The sequence below is a fragment of the Lutra lutra genome, chromosome 2 (assembly GCF_902655055.1).
Source record: "Lutra lutra chromosome 2, mLutLut1.2, whole genome shotgun sequence".
NCBI lineage: Eukaryota > Metazoa > Chordata > Mammalia > Carnivora > Mustelidae > Lutra > Lutra lutra.
The window spans coordinates 73,940,744-73,967,526 of record NC_062279.1 but is presented as its reverse complement, the minus strand read 5'-3'; the positions used below and the strand labels follow the sequence as shown (position 1 = coordinate 73,967,526).

General features: G+C 39.9%; 1 protein-coding gene across 1 annotated transcript in view; it reads left to right on the top strand.

Annotated features, from left to right (window-relative positions):
• Positions 1-26,783, top strand: part of CPE (carboxypeptidase E) — a 114,032-nt gene that overhangs the window by 50,145 nt on the left and 37,104 nt on the right. The window lies entirely within an intron of this gene.

Sequence of the window (26,783 nt, the reverse complement as noted above, 5' to 3'; positions counted from 1 at the left end):
AAGCAGGCTCCCTACTGAGCGGAGAACCTGATGTGGGTCTCAATCCCAGGACCCTGAGATCATGACCTGAGCTGAAGGCAGAGGCTTAACCCACTGAGCCACCCAGGCGCTCCAAATAGACACTTTTTTACTTGGTTTCCAGGACTTGGTGGTTTCATAGTACTCTTTTCCCCTGAATGGCTGATTCTTCTCTACCCTTTTTATAGTTTCCTCTCTAGTTCCCAAACTCAAATATTTAGAATACTCCAGGACTTTGTCTTTGATCTCTTCTTTGTCTGCACACATTTCCTAGGTCTGTGACTTTCAAACTTATTTTGATCCCTATGCAGTAAAAAACCACAATTTAGAACAGTGCTGGATGCACCACACACACACACATGCACTGAATCAAAGTCTTCACAAAACAATTCATTTTGATATCTTCTTTTTTCTAATCTTTTCTATTTAATTAAAAAGTCCTCTTCACACTCCCTAACTTGATTTCACTACCCACTCAGTGAGTCACAACTTACAGTTGAAAAGACATTTTTCTAAGTAGGTCTCATATAGTCTCATAGTCTCAGGGTTTTAGATGCCACTTTTATGGGGATGATGTTGTAATACATAAGCAGTTTTCACTGTGCATGGGGGTGTAGGATCATAAAAATGACTGTGCCAACTGAAAACATGCAAAGGAATCTTCATAATAAAAGAGACAAGTCACGGTCTTTGAAACTTTTTGTTAAAACGTGAAAAACTCTTACTTCTGATTATAAATATATAGGGAAAGGCAAAATAGTAAGCTTAATATTATTTAGTACACTGTGACTGAAAATTATAGAAATATTGGTAATTAGTGTTTTATTTCTTTGTAAAAAATGGATCAAGAATAGTTTGAACAGTGCTTGCTTGCGTCATCTTCTTGTATAATTATCTTACAAAATGAACATCTTTCCAATGCCTCAGTAAATTGTAGTACTGCTTTCTGAGTTTGAATCAGCTTCCAACATTTTATTCTTTGCACTTTCGATGTTGTAAAATGTCTCTGAAAGTTCCTTTAAAGTTGTTTTTTGCCAGCATCACTTCCTCTGAGACATCTATATCCTTTTCCTCATAACCACTTTCCTCACTTACCTCAGTAAGTTCCCCTTCACTAAATTCCTGTGGCTGCATATCTAGAGTCTCACAGATGGTAGCAGTGTCAATATTCCCACTATTATCTATTTCTTCCAGAACTCCAGTAGAATTCAGGGGTGTCTGGGTGGCTGAGTCGGCTGAGTGTCTGACTTCTGATTTCAGCTTAGGTCATGATCTCAGGGTCGTGAGATCAAACCTCCTGTTGGGCTCCATACTCAGCTCAGTCTGCTTCTCTGTCTACCTCTGTCCCTCTCCCTACTCCTGTGGGCTCTCTTTCTCTAAAATAAATAAATAAATAAATATTTAAAAAACAAAGAAACTCCATTGGAGTTCAATTTGAATTTTACTTCCTGCATCATTACTTCCCATATCCTTGGTGCAATTTCATCTTTGTTGTTGGCCATTTCCCTCTTTTAATTATCCAATTTGTGAAAAGTCGTATGTTCTATCAGTGAAAGATAAGAAAACAACACAACTACATGCTTTGCTGTCTGGGCATAAACAGAATGACAGATATGCAGTGATCAATCACCAACAAACTTAAAAAGAAGTGACATGATTGGTCAGTCATCATGATGCACACCTGTTATTTTAAGGAGTGATCTGTGGACAGAAGGGTTAGCAGTGACATTTGTACTTTCTGCAAACACTCACACCTAATATGCCCTGGTAACTTCATGTCGCTGGGAACTGGTGTTATTAGCTAAATGGTGGTGGCCAATATTCATGCAAATTGGATCCATGCAAAGTGAAGACTGCATGTCTAACCCCAGCTGGGACTTCTCTTGGAATTCCAGTGTAATATATCTTAACTTTAATTTTCTTTTCTTTTTTAAAAAAAAAAAATTTATTTATTTAACAGAGAGATCACAAGTAGGCAGAGAGGCAGGCAGAGAGAGGGGGAAGCGGGGTCTCTACTGAACAGAGAGCCCGACGCGGGGCTTGATCCCAGGACCCTGAGATCATGACCTGGGCTGAAGGCAGAGGCTTAACCCACTGAGCCACCCAGGCACCCCTTAACTTTAATTTCTTTTAGGTAGTTTAAACTCAAGTTGTCTAAAACAGAATCTCTGAGGAACAGAGATTGACTAGTCAGTCCTAAAGAGAGGTACCTAATATTCAGTTTGGGTCACTTTCATTCCTCTAATGGTCTCGTTTGCTTTACTTCTAAAGGAACAGATAATAACTATTTTTAGTCTTGTAGTGCAAAAGCAGCTGTAGACAATACATAAGTGAATAGGTGTGGCTTTTTCCCATAAAACTTTATTTACTAAAAACAGGTGGCCAAACCACGGACTGTAGTTTGCTAAGCCCTGATCTAGACTGTTCCAAAGACTTTTTGGCAGAATCATTCTTGAATCATCTTAGACATAGAAAATATGTTTTTAAATAAATCTTTGAATCAAGGAAAGAGCTTTCTTAATTCTTTTCAGAATATCTACCCTAATTTTACCAGCCCTATGATCATCTATATTTGTCACACATATCCTGCAGATACAGTAGAAACCCATTTCTATTTATGCCCTTTTGGTGGAGCTAGGAAAGATCTGGTTATTAACTTTTGCTTAATATTTCATCATATTGTAATGGATATTATTAAGTCAGACTCCTGGCTTTTGTCCTGAAGGAAAAAAAAATTGTGTTCTTCTATTGTGGCATTCTTTTTTTCAAAACTAAAATATGCTTTTTGACTTTTCCTGATTTTAAATTCCTGCAGTGTTCTTTGATTTTGTAACCTTGGTTATGTAGCAGTTGAGATGGTAATAATATCTGCATATCATGGATGAAAGGGGTGCTTTTCTATAGAGCCAGAATAAAGACTTTTTAGTTGTTTGGATGCTTGGTATTTTTCAGAGCAACAGCATGGTATGGTGAGGGTATCTACTTTTGGGATAGAAGGGTACAAATCTGGATTCTAATATTGCAATTTGCTGGCAAAGTGATCTTGAGCAAGTCACTATGCTGGGTTTCTGTTTTCCCATCTATTAAGTGAGATTATTAATACCAGGTCTACATAATCTCAGAGGTTTATGGTAAGGTAAAGTGATGATCAACAATAACAATAATATATAAAAAACACTCCATAAACTGAAGAGCACTATGTGACTATAATAAGTTTTCTTTCTACTTGCTTCCTTTAATCTATGTATGCTATAGGCTTGGTGTACAAAAATTGCTATTTTGTATTTTTTTGCAGTTTACCAATATCCTAACAACTGCCAACTTGCATTCTGAGTAAAACCAGTTCAACTACTTTGTGCAGTGTGAATCACATTTGTGAGGGGTGAGACCTCTACCGTTGTCTGTGGTCAGTCCTGTGTGCCAAGTTGGATGGCATGGTCACCACATAAAGCTGATTCTGGGTCTGAACTTTCATGTGCCCCAAGGGCTCACCCTCCATGGGGGGCCTCCCTCATGCCTGCTCCCTCAATAGGACACTTGCTCCCCTTCATGTCTGTTCTCCAGTTGGGGAGGGCTACCCTGGCTACTGTTGAGAACCTTAGGACAGGACATTTTCTTAATCTGAGTATGAGATGCCCCCCTTGACTTCCTGCCTAGACCCCTGCCCATTTGTGGATGGAGGCTGGGGATGGACCTTAAACCACTGGCCTCTACAGTCCCTGCCAGCAAAAGTGCCTCTAATTCTTGGCATCACGAAAGACTTTTCCTTATATTTGGAAGTTTTGTATCATTATGTAATGTTACCTTTAAAGCTCTGCCATCAGACAGTTTTTCCTCAGGTTAGTGTGTGATGCTTTTGCTCTGCTTAAAATGCCCCTAGACATTTAGTCTGTTTTCTATCAAAACACATTTAAAGAATAACATTACATTATTATTGGGCCAGAATTTTCCAAAGACCAGACAATTTCTTATTTAGTCTACTTTAGAGACAGTCCAATGTAAAACATATTTTAATAATTTATTTAATAATCTTTTTTGCACCTCAACTGAAGTGTTTTATAGAGAAATTCAGGGATTTAAACAAAACCTTTAATTTTGACATATAGAAGAATTTAACCTTCACTAGTTATATTCTTTATTATTTTTATATTCAAAATTGGTCTGGTTTTGGAACTTTGATATCTCAAGTGGTTATTTAAGTTGGACACTGTATGGAGATTCTTATAGCGAATGATAGCTCAACTCCAGGGAAAAAGAGAGTATATTGGTTTACAGAAATGACAAACTGTAGAATAGATCTGGTTTCAGGCATCGTTGGATCAGAGAGGAAGAGAGATCTCAAGCCCTTGGTTAAGGGGAATGCTCTTCTCTGTGTTGTTTCGTTTCTTAGACAGGCATTTCTCTAAGAAGGATAAGTTCCCAGTTCTTAATTGGGTCTTATTGGTCTGACTTGTGTCACGTATTCATACCTGAAACAGTTGTAGTCAGAGATGTGGAGTATGCTGACTCTCTGGGTCTGGTTCACGTGAATTGAAAGTAAAGAAAATCATGGTGCTATTACTTAACAAAAGAGATAATAATTCTGGATCAGCAAAAGCATCAGATGTCCATTTTAGACACCATTTCAGTAATATTTTCAGGGATATTTATTGAGGGGCTGGACCCTGAATGAATTGGTCCTATTCTGCCAACCTCCCTGCATCTGAGTTTATTGTTTTCTAAGGTATGGGAGATGGGGAGAGGCTTAAAGTGAAAACTCCTTGGTCAGTACTTGTTAAATAATAATTTAGGCAGTCTGCTGGATCCTGAAGTTATAAATAGAGAAGGCACTGTTGTGGCTCTTGAAGTCATTATGTCTAATAGAAGACATGTAAACATATGAATTCAAGATAATATAAGACTTATGATGTCATCATGCACTGGGTATCATGGGAGGAAAGGCACACAGTCAGTCTGGAAGCAGGGAGTGGGATATGGGAAGAATTTAGGGAAGGTTTTCTGGAGGAGCTAACATCTGAGTTGAATCTTGAAGTCTGAGTAAGAGCTTTGGATGAGAAAGTGGGGAATGAGATATTTGGGCAGATGGAACATAATGTGCACACATATGGAGATGTGATAGAGCGAAGTTTTATATGTGATGAGCTACAAATGATTTAATGTTACCTGAGGGTGAAGGATGAGGCAGAGTGAGGCTGGACGGGCAGATGAGGGCCAGATGTTGGATATCAACATAAGCCACCTAGAGTTTAGATTAAGTTCAAATACAAAATAATTTGAACTCTATCCTGTGAGGGTTAAGGAGATCTTAAGGGAGCTTAGTTAGGGAAAGGATTGCATGATGTGCATTTCAGATCGCTTGTGTGGAGGATGAATGAGGGGAGGGTCTGTTCTGGTAGGAAGTCACCATAGGAGACTATTTTAATAGACTTAGTGAGAGATAATGAGGATAGTGAATGGAAGAGTATTCAGAAGGGAATGGATATAGGAAATATTGGCACAGCTGGGTAATTGGATCTATGTGTGTGTGTGTGTGTGTGTGTGGCCCATTGGGGTGTTGTTTTGCGGCACATGTCTCCTCCAGATACTAGTCCTCATGTTAGGGAGGCCATTTTGATCTAGTCAAAGCAACAGATATACTTGGAAGTCCAAAAAAGCCTCTGAGGAAGGAGAAGGGGAATAATTGGACATCTATTCTTTATTTGAGACACAGTTATGCTGCATCACGTTCCTCCCCTCTATTGATCATTTTATCAGCATGTATTTATTGAGCATTTTCTTTTATGATGGTCATTGTGCTGGGATCCTAATAGTGAGCACAACAGTCATAATCCCTGCTCCCCTGTACCCTATAGTCTAGTGCAGAAGACAAATAGATAACTTGAACAGGCAATTTCAAACATTTGTGTTACAAAGTCACTAAAATAAGTATGGTTTAAAAAAAATAGATCTAATGCAGTGAAAGTGTTCATTCTGGCTTTAAGGCTAATGTGTATTAAGAACTGTAAAGGTTCATGCCAGTGGCTGTAACAGGGGCAATTTATGGAACTGATTTAGGAGTTCTTGAAACTCATGGAAGGCAGAGTTCCTAACAGAGTTTGAAGGAGCGCTTGCTCAAAGGATGAGCAAGACCAGCCAAAGGCAGAGGTGGGGGATCCTTAGACTGACCCATAGTGTGAAAACTGATCCCTTTAACACGGGGCAGATTTTGTGCAAGGCCCTCCTGATTAATTCTTTAGTACTAATTAGTACTTTATAAGAGTGTGTAATTTTCAAAGATGTCTGGTAGTCAGGAAGAGATTTAAACCTTTGGAGAATCTGGCTCTTATAATTCCGACTTAGAAAAAAGGGAATAATGGGGGACATTTCATTTGCCTGGTTCATAAAATGTGTTTCTGGATAAACAGTCTAGCTTTATGTTTGAAAAAACTAATGAATCATCCAACCAATGCAATATGAACAACAACAACAAAAACAGCCCTGCCAAAACCAAAAACAAATGCCCAAATCCCAAATAACACTGTAAATACCAGTTGTCTGGTAATTGCCAGAAGGTAGCTTTGTGTTGAGGCGACTTTAAAACTGGGTAAGGCAACAGAACATGTAAAAAGGGAAATGGATAAGGTAAATGATGAGGAAAAAAACCATAGAATTAGCTGGGGGAAGGATAGTAGACCATGTCTTTGGTGTTCATCATTCTGATTTATAAGTCAAGAGGAATTCATTTCCTAGTTAAATTGTTAGAAATAAATTATTCATGGAGGAGCCATCTGTGTTCTCTGTTGCCAACTTATTCACACAGAGGAAACAATATGTTGTGGCAGAAGTCTGCTGAAGCAATTTTTTTTTATGTGACTCATAACACTCTGAAGATTTACTTCATTTTCAAACTTATTTTCTATCTCCATGTGACAGGAGGTTCATGCTATATTTCTTACTCTTCTTCTTCTTCTTTTTTTTTTTAAGATTTTTATTTATTTATTTATTTGACAGACAGAGATCACAAGTAGGCAGAGAGGTAGGCAGAGAGAGAGGAGGAAGCAGGCTCCCTGCCGAGCAGAGAGCCGGATGTGGGGCTTGATCCCAGGACTCTGGGATCACGAACTGAGCCGAAGGCAGAGGCTTTAATCCACTGAGCCACCCAGGCGCCCCTATTTCTCACTCTTCTAAAAAATTCAGAGACTACTAACAAAGGATACCATTACTAGAAAGAATATATTTTTATAGTTCACTCTAGAACTTTCTATATACCAAGAGATTGGGGCAGTCATCTGATTAGAAAAGGGAAGCAGCTTTCTTAAGTTGTACATGTTAGTGTTCTGGATAAAAGAGTGTTGAGGGGCACCTGGGTGGTGTAGTCAGTCGGTTAGACCTCCAACTCTTGGTTTCGGTTCAGGTCATGATCTCGGGGTCCTGGGATCGAGCCACAGTCAGGCTCACTGCTCAGTGTGGGGTCTACCTGAGATTCTCTCTCTCCAACTCCTTCTTCCCCTCCCGCGTGTCCTGCCTCTCTCTCTCTCTAAAATAGATAAATAACATCTTTAAAAAAAAATCATTGACATCATGGTAACTGGGAAAATAATGAGAGTGAAACCATTCCCCAGATTAGCTCATAGCTTGATAAATGGACAGAATGCAGTTTGTTTTTCTGTTTTCTAGAACTTTTTAGATTTTAATACCTTAGCTCAAAGCTTGTCTTTTATATAATACAATTATGCTGTTACATAGCTTCACATAACACTTCCACACCAGCCTTTCTTGCTTTCTTTAGTTTTTCCTACTAAAACCACTGTGTGTGTGTTTTTTTTCTATTTTCACTCTCTGTGTATCCTCTTCAACTTTTCAACATGCCTCTCATGCTGTGACGTCTTTAACCAGAAAGGCTCAGTGTTTCTGTCAGTGCTGAATCACTGGGAGGCAGAAAGAATGGCAGTTTTAAAGTTAATCTTTGTCATTATAAAAATAACCTTGTCTCAACCATAAGAGACTCTTAATCTCACAAAACAAACTGAGGGTTGCCTGGGAGAGGGGGATAGGGAGAGGGTGGCGGGGTTATGGACATTGGGGAAGGTATGTGCTATGGTGAGTGCTGTGAAGTGTGTAAACCTGGTGATTCACAGACCTGTACCCCTGGGGCTAATAATATATTATATGTTAAAAAAAATAACCTTGTCTCTAATCCAGAAGTCAGATCAGTTTGAGCCACCTCTCTCCATAATTTGCCAGATGTTGGCAAATGGAAGGTTACCAAGATATTCATTCGTGGCAGAAATGAACCAAGCACTTGTTTCAGAATTCCCCAGCTACTATGCCATGCCCCTCCCAAGATACAATTTCTGGAACGATGGTATGATTGTCAGTGTTTTTGGAAATGTCACTGATTTCATGATTCATATGAGCATGAGGGAATAAAGAAGAGTAAACGTCCATAATAACTTCTATACTTTAAGCCTTACCCACTTATAGAATATCTCCCTCCCAGTTGCATTCCTGTATGGTATCATGATGTCCTCTTGATTTCAGCTCAGGTCATGACAACCCATAGCCCGTAAACATGAGCATCAGTGCTGGGAGAATTCTGAGGAGTGCATAAGAGATTACTGTCTCTCAAATGGGGATTATTTGCCCTGAGGAATTTTCCTCTGTGTCGTGTGAGACCTTGAAAAGGACTGGCTAATTAGTGCTTGAAAATTCCCTCTGAGATTGGGACCTCTAGGTTCCTAGAGAGGCCACAGTGCTCCTTATCTCATGGACAGCATCAGCAAATGTCAGTAGGACATAAATCTTAAAAATGCAACCCTGACAGTTTAATCTCAACCATAAAAAAACATTATAAAATATTGTTACTTTAAAGGGACTGCGGGATATCTCTGGATGGAAAACCCATAAGTACAAAGACATATCCCAAGGGATATGTCCCAAGGGAAACATATCCCAAGGGAAACACAAACTAGGGGAGATGCACATGCTGAAACATCTTTTGGCTGCAAACCTGGGGCCTTTGTGCCAGTTACCAGGATTGCCAGGGTGACTACGTGATCTGGCTTGTTCACGATGGCCCAGTTTGTGACCGTTTTCCTGGAGTAATTAATTGCTGGGATCCCTTGCACTCTCAAGAGTCCTGATTTGGTTGGTGATCTGATGAATAGTGAGATTGTTTTTAATGGCTTGAATAGCGTAAGGAAACTTATGAGTATTGTGTATCTGGAGAATTGAAGCAACTTGGAAAAGAGGGGGCTCATATATATCCTGAGCCCCTCAAGAGACCTGATTGGCAGCACTTGGTGGACCTTTCCTGTCCATGACAGGAAGGGACAGCACAATGACTCAGCCCCATTTTGCTAAAGAATGGCACCATCATTTGGACATGCTGTCAATGCCTGCCTCTGGAGCAGACCAGGGTGGTCCTTGAGTTCTCAGGGCACTCTCAAGTCAGCTGCTAGGCTCATTAGTCTGTTTTCCAGGTAACAGTCTTGAACCAATCATTAAAATTTTCAGGGTGGGCATTTACCATGAGATCCTGGTTTCAGTTACTCCCAAATCATGTAAACCATCATATTGGTGCTTCCTTTACAGATCTTTTTAATTTTCCCTTGGCTTTAAGTCCACTCAAAATTTTGGGTTGGCCTTTCATCCTTGGCTGGAGGCCATGGGTTATGGTTGAGGAGCCATAGCCATTTTGATGAAACTGAAAATGACCGCCATTACTACAGTTCTCTTGCTTTGCCTCAGGTTGTGTATGCAGATGCATTTGAAGTGCCTCTTGTACATGGTTCTAATCATGATCTATCAGCTTTTCTGCCAAAAACGGGGAGTAAGGAATGCATTCCGTATTTTGTACAAAATAGAACATTCTTTTTGTAAATTCTTATTATTTAAATCACATTTCTGGTTTGGCAGAACCTTCTAAAATTTTCCCACTCAGGAAAGTCTTTTTTTTTTTTTTTCTATATCACAACAATGAGTTTTTATTTCAACACAGAATTATTTTATTCCAGAATAATTTCATTCCAAAATGGAATTGTGCTGGTGGTCCACAGTACTGCTTCTGAATTTCCTTCTGGCATTCTTCAAACTTGTCTTTTTGCCAAGTAAATATACTTAGCATATAAGGAATTGATACAAAAGAGTCAAATTATGTTTCTGAATTGTAACAGGGGAAAAAAATAAGGAGTTAGTACTGTGCTGTTCAATATACAGCTATTAAATTTAATTACAATTAAATATAGTTAGAAATCTGGTTCTAAGCTGCGCTCGCCACACCACACATCAAGTGCTCTCCAGCAATTATGAGGGGGAGTAAGTCAGAGTCATTGGAAAAGTCTTCTGCGTAGAAGTCAGAACAAAGAATAGAGCAAAGAGCATTTTCTGAGTGGTTCTTCTTTTCCATCTCTGCCTTCTCTTTCCTCTTCCTCACCATCACTGTCATCATGATCAAGTAGCTAACCTTTTTGAACATTTATGACATGCAAGCCACTAATCTAAATGCTTTCCATAGATTTTAAAAATGTAATCCTCCCAAGAATTCCATTAAGTAGGTATTCTTGTTGTGCCCACATCCGAGTTGAGGAAATCAAGGTACACAGGGTTAAGAACTTGCCCGAGTCTGACAGCTGGTAAATGATGGAACACAGACACCCAGCCTGACTCCAGAGCTTGCACATTGAACCACTAGGGAGAGTGACTGGTTCTTCCGAAGTTGGCCACCCACTGGGGTTTGAACCTAATTAGGAAAAGACATAACTGCTGATTGAGGTAGAGTATAGTGGGTGATGACAGCCAAGCAGGAAAGATAGGGTACGGTCATTGTTGCCACTGTTATTCTTTGTAATACTTACCAACTCCACTTCCTACAGAGGTCCTCCTACTCCAGCCATATCCTCTCTCCTACCCTCATTGCATTTTTGGAGTCTTATTCGGAGAGTAGAGGGATTCATCTTGGGCTGCACCAGTGTTCATTTGTACCACCCACATGAATTACAGGATGGCTGTAGTGACTGAAGAACAAGATCTTTTTTATGAACAACTGGATGACATTCTTTGGTTACATTGCTTTTTGTCTTTGTTATTGTGTAAGAACACAACACAAGTTCTATCCTCTTGGCAGATTTTTAAGTGCAGGGTATTGTTCACCACAGGTACGGTGTTGGACAATAGAGCTCTAGAATGTACTCATTTTGAAATTTTATACACATTGATATGCAACTCCCCATTTCCCCTACTCCAGCCCTGGCAACTGCAGTTCTCTTTGCTTCTATTCAGTTAGACCATTTTGGATACCATGTATATACCAATGGAATCATGCAATATTTGTCCTTCTGAGACTGATGTATTTCACTTAGCATAATGTCCTCAAGGTTCATCCATGCTGTCACAGATTGCAGGATTTCCTGCCTTTTCAAGGCCAAATAATGTTCCATTGTATGTGTATACTACATTTTCTTTATCCATTCATTTGTCAGCGTTCACTTACCTTGTTTCCACCTTTGGTTATTGTGAATGGTGCTCTAATGAACATGGGAGTGCAAATGTCTCTTTCTTATAGGCCATACTATAGCTGCGTCTTCTGATGTGTGGGACAGGAATTGCCTTTCTTCTGTCTGGGAAAGGGAGCCATAAGAAGACACTGCTGGCTGTGGCCCTGGTAGCAACCAACAAAGAATAAAACAAAAGACCCAATCTCATTTATTACTGGGGGCACCATTATCATTCCTAACTGACCCCTTTACTCTACCACACCTGTAACAATGGGCTGACACACCAAGACATTTTTGATCTTTCATCTACTGTTCAGTGATTATTGCATATTGGTAAACTAGAATTTGGATATCCAAGGCAAAGCAGAATGGAATATCAAAATTTGATTAAGTGAGGCAGGTAGCAGGGTAGTTAAATAACTTGGCTGTGGTGGTAGGTCAAGGGTGTGGAATCCCAGTACTGCTCTTAGTAAGTTGTGTGATATTGAGGACATTATTTAGATTTCCAGTGCCTTTGGTTTCATCATCTCTAAAATGTAGATGAAAATAGTTCCTATCTCATAGGGTGTGTGTGTGCGCGTTATGAATTAATAAACAAAAAGCCCTTGGAATATCCCCTGCTACAGAGTAAGCCCTTAATACATGCGGACCATTGTTAATATCACCAAACTTCTGATTCTAGGTCTAATAAGATGGTGTAGTTGTGATATGATTAGTCTGTGCTTACCAATGTCATAATGATAATGCCTACATGTATACCATGAGGTTAAAGAGGGATAAGATGAGATAGAGGTTAGTAAACATTTGAACACTGCCATGTATGTTAATGTGTTCATGTGTGACACCAGAAATGTTGAGTTGCCATTTTGTTTTCAAGAATACCAATCTGGCTGCCAAGAAAAAGACCCACGTTCAGTGGAGTTCAACATTTATTAAAAATTGACTGTGTATGGTGCACCTGGGTGGTTCAGTCGGTTAAGCGGCTGCCTTCAGCTCGGGTCATGATTCCAGGGTGCTGGGATCAAACCCTGCATCCAGCTCTCTGCTTGGCAAGGAGCCTGTTTCTTCCTCTTCCTCTGTCTGCTGCTCCCCTGACTTGTGCTTGCTCTCTCTGTCAAATAAATAAATAAAATCTTAAAAAAAAACAAAAAAAGAATACCAGTTTGGGGCACCTGGGTAGTACAGTTGGTTAAACATCAGACTTTTGATTTCAGCTCAGGTCATGATCTCAGGGTCATGGGATCCAGCCCCACATTGGGCTCCACTCTCAGTGTAGAGTCTGCTTGAGATTCTCTCTCCCTCTCCCTCTGTCCCTTCTGCTTATGCTCTCTCTCTCTCTTACAAATACATAAATAAATCTTAAAAAAGAAAAGAATACTGGTTTATTTAAGGAGGGATCTAATTCTTTTTGTGACTTCTGTTTGTTAATTTTCATGACTGTTCTTATTGCTCAATTGGGTATGTTGTTTCATATTTTATGTATTGTGGGGACAAGACCATCCACAGGTCAGAGAAGTGAGTGGAAAGACAGGAAAGTGATTGGTGAGATATATGAAGGAAATAACTGTACTTCCTACCTCAAAGTTGAGATATGTGATGAAACTGTGTAGATAGAGCTGTAAAGGTTTTTGTTTCTTTTGGCGTCATGCAATTTCGTGAGAGATTTTTTTGGCTTGTTTTTTTTTTTTTGTTATTTAATTATCAGAAAAGAAATTCTTCTCTTGCTGGGCTTGAGATACAGTTATTTATCTTTTTCTGAGCTATTAAGCAGTTAGAAGTCATTTTTTAATGGCAACTTTTGATATACATGGTGATTTTTATCATTAACTTTGGAAACAGGTAGCCCTTTATTTTGTTAACAAGAAATGTTTTAATAAGAATGTTTTGGGCACGATAGCTCAAACCATTCAAATACAGAATCTTAGATAATGTTAAAAGAATCACGAACTTATTGCAAGAAAAATGACAAGGTTCAATATAATATTTTTTTGTTGATGTTTTGGGATTGTAGATGTTATTTACTTGGGACAGATGAAATTCAAGATAATTAGTTAATATTTAATAACTGTCTTTAGCTTTTCATTGAAACCAGATGGTTTTATTTTCTTAAAACATTTCAATATTATTTCTACTTTAGAATTCTTGTAGAATATTTAAGTCAACATTAAAGAATCCTTAGGGGATGGGCTCTGGGGTGGCTCAGTCTGTTAAGTGTCCAACTCTTGATTTTGGTTCAGGTCATGATCTCAGGGTCGTGAGATCAAACTCCATGTTTGGCTCCATGCTGGATGTGGACCCTGCTTAGGACTCTCTCTCTCTCTCTCCTGCCTCTCCCCACCAAAAAAATCCCTAAGGGAAGGGTCAGTGAAATACTAATAACAATTTATAAAATGTATTATAAGATCAGAAATTTCTAATCGTTGTTTGGGGCTGTGCATATCTTTTTAGTTGCCTACTTGTCCTTGTATGAGATTTGTCCTTCATTGTACTACCCTCTCCTCTTCATTGCAAAGAAAAAAAAAAATCCCTAAAGTTCTTATCTTAGTCCCCAAAGAAATAAATAAAAGACTAGCAGAAGATGGGTGAGATGGAGTAGGAGATAAAATCAGAATAATTGCAATAAGTAAAAATCTTGAAAGTAGTGAAAGAATTATAAACAAAATATGATAGTAATAGCCTGTAAGAATCCATGATCATTCATAATTTATTTATAATGATGTTCAAAATGTAGAACTGTGCATAATTATTTAATGTATTTTTAAAATTTAAATATTGAATTTAAAATTGAGAAGAGTGAAATACTTTCCTGTAATCTGAATGGTTCTGGGGCATTATAAGGATGTATCAATAAAGCCTCATAATATTCTACCGCCATCTTGCATCTAACATTGGGTTCAGTATACATTAGTGGATACTTTTTTGTCTGTGCGGTTTAGCATTCACAGTGCACCTTAGGCCTGAAGCCATGTAGTGGCTCCCAGAATTATGCTGTGTGCCTTTGGCAGGGTGGGCACTCAACCCTGTTTGGAGTGAGCCAATGTTAAGACAAAGCACTTAGGTTTCTCAAGAGTCTTTTTTTATTATTTGAAAGGCAGTCTTTTGCTCTTTCTCTTTCTCTCTGTCCCATACTCTTTATTTTGGAAGTTCCAAATAACATTTCTGTGCTCACAGTGGTCCACAGACCAGCACCAGATGTCCCCTGGGGGCTTATTAGAGTTTCAGGCTCTCAGACCCCTCTCCAGAGCTGCCGAACTGGAGTCTGCCTTTTAACAGGATCTTCAGGTGGTTCCCATGCTCATCCAAGTCTGAGGAGCCTGCTCTCTGGGATAGCTCAACACCAAGCTGATATTTTTACCTATAATCCTGGAAGGATTGGTCAGTTTTCTCAACTCACTTTGAAAGATTCAGGATCACCTCATATTACCGTTAGAATCTTCTAGCTTCTATATGCTTTCAGTATGGAGGATTATTCATATTATGTCAACTCCATGAGTCATGGGCAACCATTTATTGGTCAAGCATGGCAGAAAATGTCTCATTTTCTCATTTTACTCTTCTCAACAATGCAACAAAAGAAGTTTTAGGGAGTCAATTTATAGGGAAAAGAATCCTGAGGCTTGGGGAAGAGTTTATTTGCAAAAGGTTAGATACAGGATGTTAGAGCTGAAATTCAAACCCAAGTCTGTCTTATCTAAGCCCATGCTCCCCACTCCCCTGACTTTCTTTCTCTATTGCTGCCATGTTGCTGTATTCTATTTGCAGTAAGGAAGGGCATGGAATAGTCCATTCATCTGGATCAGGAAACATGTATATAAGAAATGTATGTTGATATTTATGGAGGCTGGTGATTTCTCTGTTTCCGGATTCTGACTTCTAAATGTCTGGTATAAAGTTCCTTACATCCGTAAGATCTTTCCATAATTTTGTGGAATTTCTTTTGTAAATGTGAAGGAAGAGAATTCTTACTTTCTTTTAAATCAAATTCTCAAAAAAACCCAATATCCCATAAAGTAAGAACTTGGGGCGCCTGGGTGGCTCAGTGGGTTAAAGCCCCTGCCTTCGGCTCAGGTCATGATCCCAGGGTCTTGGGATCGAGTCCCGCATCAGGCTCTCTGTCAGCAGGAAGCCTGCTTCCCCCTCTCTCTCTGCCTGCCTCTCTGCCTACTTGTGATTTCTGTCTGTCAAATAGATGAATAAAATCTTAAGGAAAAAAAAAAAGAACTATCACCCTTCTTATCTGTATCTCACTGACCGTTGGCCACTGGAATTCCCACCTGTCTGCTGGCATCATTGAACTCCTCCCCATCACCAGACTTTCTCTGTAGCTATTCCCAAATCATTGTTTCTTAGAATCACTTCTAGATCTTTTATTTATTTTTTATTTTTTAAAGGTTTTATTTATTTAATTGACAGAGAGAGAGATAGCAAGAGAGGGAACACAAGCAGAGGGAGTGGGGAAGGGAGAAGTATCCTTTCCACCAAGCAGGGAACCCGACGTGGGACTTGATCCTAGAACCCCGGGATAACGCCCTGAGCTGAAGGCAGACACTTAACAACTGAGCCAGCCAGGTGCTCCCACCTCTAAATCTTTCAAAAAATACAGGTGCTTATATCCTTTCCTCAGACCTTTTGAAATATGATCTTTGGGAATTGAGCTCAAAAACCTGTATTTGTAAGAAGCCCACAACTGATCCTGACCTAGAGAGTAGTAAGCCAACACAGTTTTCTTTAACGACTTTGAACAAAAGAGGATACTTTCTGCATGCCCCAGTATGGAATAATCTCCTGGTGGGAGACAGAGAGTGGCCGCAGCCCTCTCACAAAGGAATCATCACCAGATCATAGGTGCTAGCATTTCTAAGGTGCTGAGGCATGCAAAAGACCCAGGGGCCTCCATTTTGCCCTCTATTCTCCTGGAAAAGATTCTGTTGTATTGCCCACTACTTCTGAGACTGGTGGTGTATGTTTTGCACTGCCCGGCTTTATTCTGATGTCGAGGGAATAGCAACCTGAAGATGTTTTGACAAATCGGTTTGACTTTTGAGTTATCTTCTTCCTGAGAGAAGAAAGAAAAACTCCCAAAGAGTTTTTGGGAAGAGATTGTTCAATTAAGTCTGACGTTGCTGATATCGCTTTAGGTCGTTGATATTGCTACCACTTCACCTGCTTCATTGTAAATGGCAGTTTTTCTCCATTTCTAGAAATGTTTGACGTTTTCGACCCACCTAGGTTCTGAGGCCACCACTTTCACTCGTCCCCTCATCTGTTCACCTTTGGAGTAAGATAGGCTTTTTTTCATGGGCATACAGAGTGGTGACTGGTGGATAGGGACTTGTGTTTTTCCATTACTTGTTGTAATCATTCCTTAGTTCACGATGATGATCTACCATTTTCTCTTTGTTCCAGAGAACTGTCAAAACTGTCAGCTAACATTTATTGAGAGCTATGATTTGTGTAGGGCAAGTTGAGGAACTTGAATACCAATAGTTTGTCAAAGAAAAGCTGTCAGGTTTTGTTTCTGTGGAATGCTAGGATGTTTGAGGTCATCTAGTCCTGTATCTACAGCATGGCTTTGAGATACCGCTGTGTCTTCTAGGGGAGTTGATGACTTCACAAGAGCTGCTCTGGCTTTTGACAGCTTTCGCTGAAAGAAAGTTTGTTCTTCAGCTGTGCTAAACACTCTCTCTCTGGTACTTCTAGTCAGGATTCTAGTTTTGTCCTCTGGAGTTTTGCAGAATTAGCCAAACCCTTCCTCCCACAACCACCTCTGGGAAATTAATGTAGCACCTGAAGTTCTCTTCCAGAACTATGACATGACTCCTCATGGGCATTGTTTTCCCAGAGATACATATCATTGACAACCAAATCTGGTAATGAGAGAGCCAGCAAAGACCGTATCATAATCCCCTGTCAGAAACCAGGTCCATTCATGTTTTCTTTCCCCCTCTTCTGGTGCCAGTTCATTTAACTCTGTTCTGTTCTTGGCCCTTTAGGTATATTCATCTTCATATTTTATTTTATATGATCCAAATACTGGTGAAAAACACCAAAGTCTTTTAAGAGAGTTATCTAAAATAAAATTAATACTTTCAAAAGACACTTTGATGTCCAGAATTCATCTTCAGTAAATACTAGCACAAAGTCATCCTGATAACAATTTGATGTGATCTATAGCTATTAGAGTACTTTAAAAATAATTCTGTCTTTCCTGGTGATTCATATCTACAGAAAGATTTCAAATCATGAAACTACATCATTAAAACAATCTCTGCCTTATCTGATTTCTGTATTAAAGCTTATACCGTGTTCATGTCACGATATTCTTAAACAAGTCAAAGGTTTTTCTGAGTCTTAGGCTTTTTTAGCAGCCTCTCCTTGGATAGTAGCTATAAAGTGTTTCATGTTATGAATTTTAAGTAACTAATTCCTGTGATTTTTAAACTATGAATTTCTGGGACTGGGCACAGAAATTCTACTGCCTTTTTCATCATGAAGATAGCCTTGTAGGTCAAGATGGTAGAAAGAGCAGAAAGAATTTTTAATATCTGAAATGATAATTATTTTAGAAAAACTACTTAATAGGTTAAAGTAAAATTTTTTCATTGATTTATTATAATCAGCTTTAGAGTAAAAGTGATGTAATCCAGTCAGTCAGTAACTGCTAGAATAATTCACTTAGTCAAAAGAAAAATTCCCTAATCCCCTCTTCCTTTCCTTCTCCCTAGAATGGATGGATAATGGTGCAACGCTTTGGAAAACAGCTCTATCTCAATATAATAAAAACAAAACAAAACCTCAAACCAAACATCTTTTAATTCTTACTTCATAAAACAAAACATAAAGAAGGGCAGTACGGTAGAGGCTAGCCTGATTACACTTTCCTTCTTCTTCTTTTTTTTTTTTTTAAAGATTTTATTTATTTATTTGTGAGAGAGAGAGTGCAAGCAGGGGGAGCGGCAAGCAGAGCAGGTAGAGGGAGAAGCAGACTCCCTGCTGAACAAGGAGCCTGATGTAGGACTCGATCCTAGGACCCTGGGATCCTGAACCAAAGGCACATGCTCAACCGACTGAGCCACCCAGGCATCCCCTGGTTATACTTTTCATAACGTGTTTGAAAATCCTTCGGATTTCTTAGACCTCAGATTCACCTTCTGGAGAATCTGTGAAGAAACCAGAAGCTACATATTTCAAATAGTTGCTTCAAATGTGGAGGTGTGTTGGAGTAGGTTTGTACTGGTTTAAGAGAACTATTTTTTTTTAAAGATTTTATTTATTTATTTGTCACAGAGAGAGAGATCACAAGTAGGCAGAGAGGCAGGCAGAGAGAGAGGAAGGGAAGCAGGCTCCCTGCGGAGCAGAGAGCCCTATGCGGGGCTTGATCCCAGCACCCTGAGATCATGACCTGAGCTGAAGGCAGAAGCTTAACCCACTGAACCACCCAGGCGCCCCAAGAGAACTATTTTTAATTTTTGGGAAATTTGTGAGCCGACTGACCTTGCATTGGCAATTCCAGATTGTCCAGAGTGGGCACATTTACACCATGGAAATCGGCCAACAGCTCAGAGCTAGTTGTTAAACATTTATGTACTCATCATTGAATAGGGGTATTTGTATAAAGTTTCTAGGATACTGGTGTTAAAAACAAATATTTTAATTAAAAAAATTAAAGGTACTTATTGATATTGGACCTTTGACATTGTTTTTATAGACTTCCAAGGTTAGAAATAACTTCTGCTCTTTTGCTTATCCCTCTTTCTTCAATTAGGATCTTACTAGGTACATGCTAGATGTTATTTGTAAGAGAAGTTTAAAGTGCTATGTTATGGCTAATGCATAATTAATAGTTTGAAAAAGAATTCTGGAATGGATTTCTGCAGAATAATTCTGTAATGTAATCTGTGTTGGCTGTCCATTAAAAATCAGATGAAGTGAGATTTTCCTTTCAAGATGACATGTAAATTTAGTTATTTTAAGATAGACTATGAAGGAGGAAGCAAGGGGAGGTAAGATAATCTTTTACACTCTGTATTGTCTTTTACAGCTGCTTTTTATTCTTTCGCCTTTCCTTGTTTCTCTTTTTTTCCCTTTGTTCTCTCCTCATCTCTTCTGTAGAAGAAGAATCTATTTTCATATCCATATCCACCCTCTTCTATTATCTATTTGGCCCTTGGAGATTTGGATTTCTTTTAGGAATGCACTCAGCATTTTAGGCTGCTAAAATCTGCTAAAACATGAGCCAATTAATGACGCATTTATTGACAAGTTTTTGGAAACTTGCAGGGTTCATTCTGCAAGAGTGATTTACAAGCTCTAAGATGTTAGAATGTCGAACAAGTGGAAACAATTAGTAGCACTAATGTCTTAACCCCAGGTTTACCGCGGAGAGAGGGTGATCATTCATGGGAAGGCCCATCTGTTCCTGAGAGGTTTCCAACTTGCTTGCATAGCCGTTTGTAAATTGTATTGGTTCAGTGATTTTGCTGCTTTGGTAGCTGTTTATGTGACCATTTCTCAAAATCTTTGGTGAGGTGCACATTTTGCCATGCTTTTTTTTGAGAAATAGCATTTTATTTTTGGATGCTCTGGTTATTCAGCGATGTGGTTAGTATATTACACGTAGCAGGAACATGCCTCTTGAAATTGCCCCAGCTCTAAGAATTGTGAAATCAGTGAGTAAAACATACCTTTTGAATGAGTTAGTGGACTTATATTTTGGCAAAATTTGATGTTGGAGGAAGAATGCATTCATCTCAGTAGGAGTTTCGTCTCTATTTACAGAATGAAAGATGGAAAGGCTCTGATACTATAATCAAGTTCTTTCTTAAAATACCGTTAACCTAGTTATTTTTTTCTAAATAATGATGCTACACTTGCCTAGAGTTTCACAGCTTACAACCCATTCTCACGTTTATCTCATTTTCCATTTGATATTTGCCCTCTGCTCTTTTCTTCCCACGTAGAGGGCATTGAATAATTGACTCTAAGATTGGAAAAGATCTTCATTCTGATCAAGACCTCAATCCAATGGTCAGCCTGTTAGCTATTTCCAAGAGGAAAAAATATTAGAGACAGATAGGCTGACCCTTGGGTCAAATAAGGTAGTGAAAGTAAAATTTCCTTTTTGCGAGAAGGAAATTTTTTTACTATTTTTACTTTTACTACTTTCTTTTCTTTTTTTTTCCTGAAGGCTCAGCCTACTGGGCCTGTGAACTTCTGCTTTAGGAGCTCTCTCGTCACTTTAATAAAATCCATTAATTCCTACTCTTTGGGGGCTTTGCCAGTCTGCTCTCAACTTTAAACTTCACCCATGTGCTAAGCCCAAGGGGTATGGGTTTTTGGGGGTATAAAATACGTATGTTTTAATTTTGAAGCAGTAGATGTTTCTTTTTCTTTTCTTTTCTTTCTTTTTTTTTTTAGTAGATGTTTCTTTAAAGCTTTTTTCTTTTCTTTTCTTCCTTCCTTTTTTTTTTTCTTAAAGATTTCATTTATTTATTTGAGAGAGAGCATGCACAAATGGCAAGGGAGGGTCAGAGGAGAGTGAGAAGCAGACTTCCTGGGGAGCAGGGAGCTGGATGTGGGCCTCGATCCCAGGACCCCAGGATCATGACCTGAGCTGAAGGCAGACAACTGACTGGATCACCCAGGCGCTTTTTTCTTCTTTTCTTTCTTTCGTTCTTCCTTTTTCTTTTTTGAGTGATTAGGTACTTCAAATCTCATTAATAAACATTTGGAGCAAATGAAGAGTTACAGGTATGGAATTTAAAATCATTTGCCTCCTCAGTTTGGAATTTTTTATTTCTGACTTCAGTAAAGCCTTGGGTCTTATTTTAACAGAATAACATCCGTTATTCTTATATAGTTCTGATGCAAATACAAATCCAGTGAGGCACATTGATTGTTCTGTGACGCAGATGAAGAAGATGGAAATGCTGCCCAGCCAGGCTGGGTTTGGTTTGTCGGGTGATTATCTTTTAATGGTACCTTGACGGATGATCGAGTGCCATGCAAAGTAACTGGAAGACAGATGGTTACATGAAATTGTGGGAAAATGGGTGCAACAGGGGAACTGTACTTCCCGAGCCAATGCCATTGACGTTTTTGGCCACCTGTGCAAACACAATGCCTCGGCTCTAGGATCAGGAGCTCAGGCTCATCACTGTGTAAAAAGGAAAATGAACGAGATGGTGAGTGCAGAGCCTAAGGTGAAGGCAAAGCCAACCATCCCCAGGTGCGCTGAGAGCAGTTCTGGCCACTTTTTCTTCCCGTTGCTAGGGGAGAGAGGAGCTCGAGCCTGGGCACGTGTGCTTTAGCAGCTGTGTCCACAAGAGATGACACACCTGCTAACCTGGGATTTGTTCTGTATCGACACTGTAAACAGACACGCACATGTCATCCTTTGCACAGCCTGTTGCAAACTCCAGCTTCAGGGCCGCAGAGAAGAAAATTCGGTGTTGACGAAAAGCAGTCAGTCCTCCATTAAAATAAATGGAAGGTGAACTGACACAGAGACTTATCCAAAGTCCGAAGACTTCCATCTTCTTTCTCTTTCTAAATTAAGGATTCGGCAGGCAAAGTCTCTTCAGAATCCTTTGTTTAAACTTCATGACAAAGAGAACCCTAGGGAGTCTTTGCCTAGAGGTTTTGTGGCTCTCTTGTGACCATGGAAATTAATCTTCTTCCTGGGAAATCAGCTGTTCACACAACTCTGCTGCTTTCCTTCCCGAAGAAGAATTTCCATTTCTTCCTGGGAATGTCAGATACAGAGATAAGCATGGAGGTCTCTAAATATTGCCCCCGGGCTATGGACTCCCTGACCCTGCCTCAAGTCCCCTTCAGTTTATCCTTTTGTCCCCCTCACTGTGCCAGGAAGTTTCTAGGTGCCCACAGCTACACCCGCATGTCAGGGGCACTTTGTGCTGTCAGTCACACGCTGGGAGGCTGGGAGCGAGAAGCACAACCCATTGTTTCTTCATTGACTCGTGACTATAGTTAATTGATATTTATTTTGCTCTCGCTGTGTTTCTGGCTCTCCTTTGGGCAGGAGCGAGGTACTAGTGAGCTCTAGTGGATACCATCCCAACACTGACAGACCACGCAGCCTGGGGTGGAAAAGCAAACAGTCATGCTGATCAATGTATATATTCACCCTGAGGTATTAAAAATAACAAAAGAACTGGACTTAGACTCCAAGTAATCTGAGGAAACCAGAGTGTTCCACGGTTAGGAGACCGTGAGGGCAAACTGTGTGTGTGTGACAAGTAAACAGCGTCCATCTTACGCCAGGCCCTGTGGTGGAAAGACTGGGAGTGAAGGTGGTGCTCAGGAGACTGGGAAGGTGGACCAGGCTGAACCACCGGGGGATTAAAGCTCTTGGAGAGAACTTTGGCCTTTATGGTGAAAGCAAATGGGAAGTTAGTCAGCTGATGGGTTTTAGGCAGAGGGGATCCAGTGGGGGCTGTGTTGTAAAAATAAATTTGGCTTTGGGAAGGCAAAGGGCCGGAGAAGGGCCATCTGGGTGATAGGACTATTGCACTTTAGAACCCTGAAGCTGATTGGTTAATGTATCTGACATGCCCTCGTCATCGCCTCACTGCCTAACACTGTTCGTGTGCATGTCTGTGTCTTCCTCCAGACCCCATGTTCCTTGAGTTTAAGAATCCTGCTCTTTTGGCTTCTGGGTCTCCTGTAGTGTCAGACACCAAGGTTTTCATGTGCACATCCAACAACACTGTGGCTCTTCTTCATCTTACAAGACACGTCAGTAGGCTTAGCAGCCCCCTTCCTGTATTCTGATGAGAGTGTTATCTAGCAATCTAATTCATTCTAGAAAGCAGAGGAAGATAAAAATACACTTGCCTTTTCTTTCGCTAAGTCGTATGTGCCTTGAATTTCATTTCCATACATTAATGTCTTCTATAAAATGACCTTTATAGTTCTATCTTCATGTCAAACTAAAGCTTTGCTACTGTTACTATTATTACCATCTCCTCACAGATAGAATAGACATTTTTGGGGAGAGTTGCTTCTGAGAGCAATTCCCTATAGAGTTGAAGAAACAAAACCATGTTGGAAATTTGGAAATTTCTGACTTGGAAAATCAGGTGTTGCAGCAGCGATAGGGAGTGGTGTGGTTTGTGGCAGAATCAGGAGAGCATTTGGATTCCAATACAAAATTTACTGTGACCACTAAACACACACTGGGGGGCTGAGTATGAGTTTGCTGTTTCTCCTTTAAATGATTATGAATGTATTTTCCAAATCCGGGGAAGTAATACAAAATTTCAGTGATCTTACCTACTCTTAAGGGTTGCAGGCCAAGCACTTTGGAATGACTGAAGCAGCACACAGAACTGTGCTGTGGTCAGGGGCAGGACCAGCCTGCCACCCCCAGTACAGTCTCCTCACAGAACTTTGCAGAATAGGCTCCTAATACTCCTATGGCTACTCGATCTCTATTTTCTTTTGTAACGGATGGCTACCCTCCCTTCTGGTGCCTCAAACTAATTCACATCCAGTGAGAGGCAGGTGTAAAGCTTGTGAATTTGACACAAATTTTTGAAATTGGATTTTTGAAATCGGAAGCAAAGAAAACATCTCTTCTCACGTACCTTGTGGGCAAGTCCCTAGGCATAGTTTTGTTAGCGACTTGCCCTCAAAGTGAAAAATGAGGGGCAGATAAGTAGCCCCTGATCCTGCTCCTGCCTGATCCTTAGATTAAGATTAGCTTAGATGCAGGCTGAGAGGTCACCCAAGGACGTGGTTTGCTGGGGTTAGCAGTCATTTAAATCACGTGCTCAGGAATCTCCTACAAAGGATATTTTCATAACATATTTCCAGGAGAAAAAGTATTCCAGTTTTGTTGTGCCTTTTTTTTTTTTAATTTAAATTTAAATTTTTCACCAGGGGTGAGCAGTCCTAGCGATTTTGTAAGTGGGAGAATCCTTCCTGCAGTAGAAATCGGGCCTGGGGGATGGGTGAAGCAGAAGAGAGCAGAACAACAGGATTAATTAAGGGCATCTGCTGCTATGCTTTCTGCAATTTTATGATTCCTAAATGCAACGGACCACAGCAGAAACAGGCAACAGTGATTTAATGTCTGAATTCTGAGCCCTTTAGCAAAACATATCCTCTTGGGGCTGTATTTGTACAATAATGACCGTAAAAATATCTGTCTTCCCCATTTTAGTGGGCTGTTGAGAAAATTAGATCATATGTAGTAAAGCTTGTCACACTGATAAGATAATGTGACATCATCATCATCATCATAGCAAACACATAGCTCTTGTTCTTTGTCAGGCACCATTCTAAGCATTTATACTTACTCCTTCACTTAGATCTTACAATAATTTTATAGGTAGAATAATTTTATAGTTCTCTCATTTTATGGGTGGTAAAAGAGAGCCACAGAGAGTGGAAGTAACTTGCTCAAGTCCGGCCAGTAAGATTTGGTGCAAGGATTTGAACCCATGCAGTCTGTCTCCAGAAGTTCATGCTTTTAATCATTAGGATTAAAAAAAGGGGGGGGGGAATGGGTGCCTGGGTGGCTCAGTTGGTTAAGCCACTGCCTGCTGCTTGGGTCATGTTCCCAGAGTACTGGGATCAAGTCCCATATCAGGCTTCCCCTGCTCTGCAGGGACCCTGCTTCTCCCTCTGCCTGCCACTCCCCCTGTTGTGCTCGCTCACTCTCTCTCTCTCTGTGTCAAATAAATAAATAAAATCTTAAAAAAAAACAAAAACAAAAACAGGGGGTGAAGCATAGACTTTTAACTACATAAGAAGACCAACATTTGAATCCTGGCTTCATGGGCTGTGTTACCATGGTCAGATCTCATTCTCTCTCTCTCTCTCTCTTTTTTTTTTTTTTTTTAAAGATTTTTAAAATTTACTTGACAGAGACACAGCAAGAGAGGGAACACAAGCAGCAGGAGTGCTAGAGGGAGAAGCAGGCTTCCTGCTGAGCAGGGATGGGTCTGGATCCCAGGACCCTGGGATCCTGACCTGAGCCGAAGGCAGATGCTTAATGACTGAGCCGCCCAGGTGCCCCTGTGGTAAGATGCCTTAAGCAGTCTGAACTACAGTTTGCTCATCATAAAATAATACTTACTTATAGATGTTTGGTGAGGACTAAATAAGAAAAAATGCGAAGTTCAGTGTTTAATCAATAGAAGGCATGCAACACATTATTATTATTATTATTATTATTATTATTATTATTATTTATTCACGATGAGATGGTATATTTGTCTGCTCAGGCTGTCCTAATAAAAATACCACCAACTGGGTGACTTAAACAAAATAAATGTATTTTTTCACAGTTCTGAAAGCTGGAAGTCCAAGATCCAGGTACCAGTATGGCAGTTTTCTGAGACCCCTCTTCTGGCTTATAGGTGGTCTCCACCCAGGTGTGGAGAGAGATTGCTGGTGTCTCTTCCTTTTCTTGTAAGGATTAGGGTCCCACCCTTATGATCTCATTTAACTTTAATTATCTCGTTATAAGGTCCTATTCTCCAAATGCAGTCACATCGGAGGTTAGGGCTTCAATGTATTAATTTGGGGGAGACACAATTCAGTCCTTAACAAGTGGGTAGCTGGGGAGGGAGAATTGGAAGGATAGAAGTGTTTGGAACATTTTGACATACATTTACTTATTTATTTTATTAGTTTATTATTATTATTATTATTTTTTATTAGTTTATTATTTAAAAAAGATTTTTATGTTTTTGAGAGAGTGAGCGAGGGAGAGAGAGCACAAGCCAGGAGAAGGGACAGAGGGAGAGGAAGAAGCAGGTTACCCACTGAAAAAGGCCATTTGACATAGGACTTGATCCCAAGACCATGGGATCATGACCTGAGCAAAAGGCTGTCATTTAACTGACTGAGCCACCCAGGTGCTCTGGAGTAGTTTGACATTTAAAGTAGATTTCTTGGGTGGCTCAAAAGCAACTGCCTTCTGCTCAGGTCGTGATCCTGGAGTCCCAGGATCAAGTCCCGCATCAGGCTTCCAGCTCCATGGGGAGTTGGCTTCTCCCTCTGATCTTCTCCCCTCTCATGCTCTCTCTCACTCTCTCTCTCACTTCCTCTCACATTCTCTCTCTCTCTTAAATAAATAAATAAAATCTTTAAAAAAATAAATAGAGTAGATTTCGTGGATGTCAATTCTGGAGGGAGAAGTAGCTGTCAGCTCTGTGTAGTAAATTAGGAGATATACAACGCACTCATAACTGGATGCCATTTGTTTTCTACTTGAAGCTATAGAAAATGTCTCCATACTATTTATTTTTGCTCTTTTAG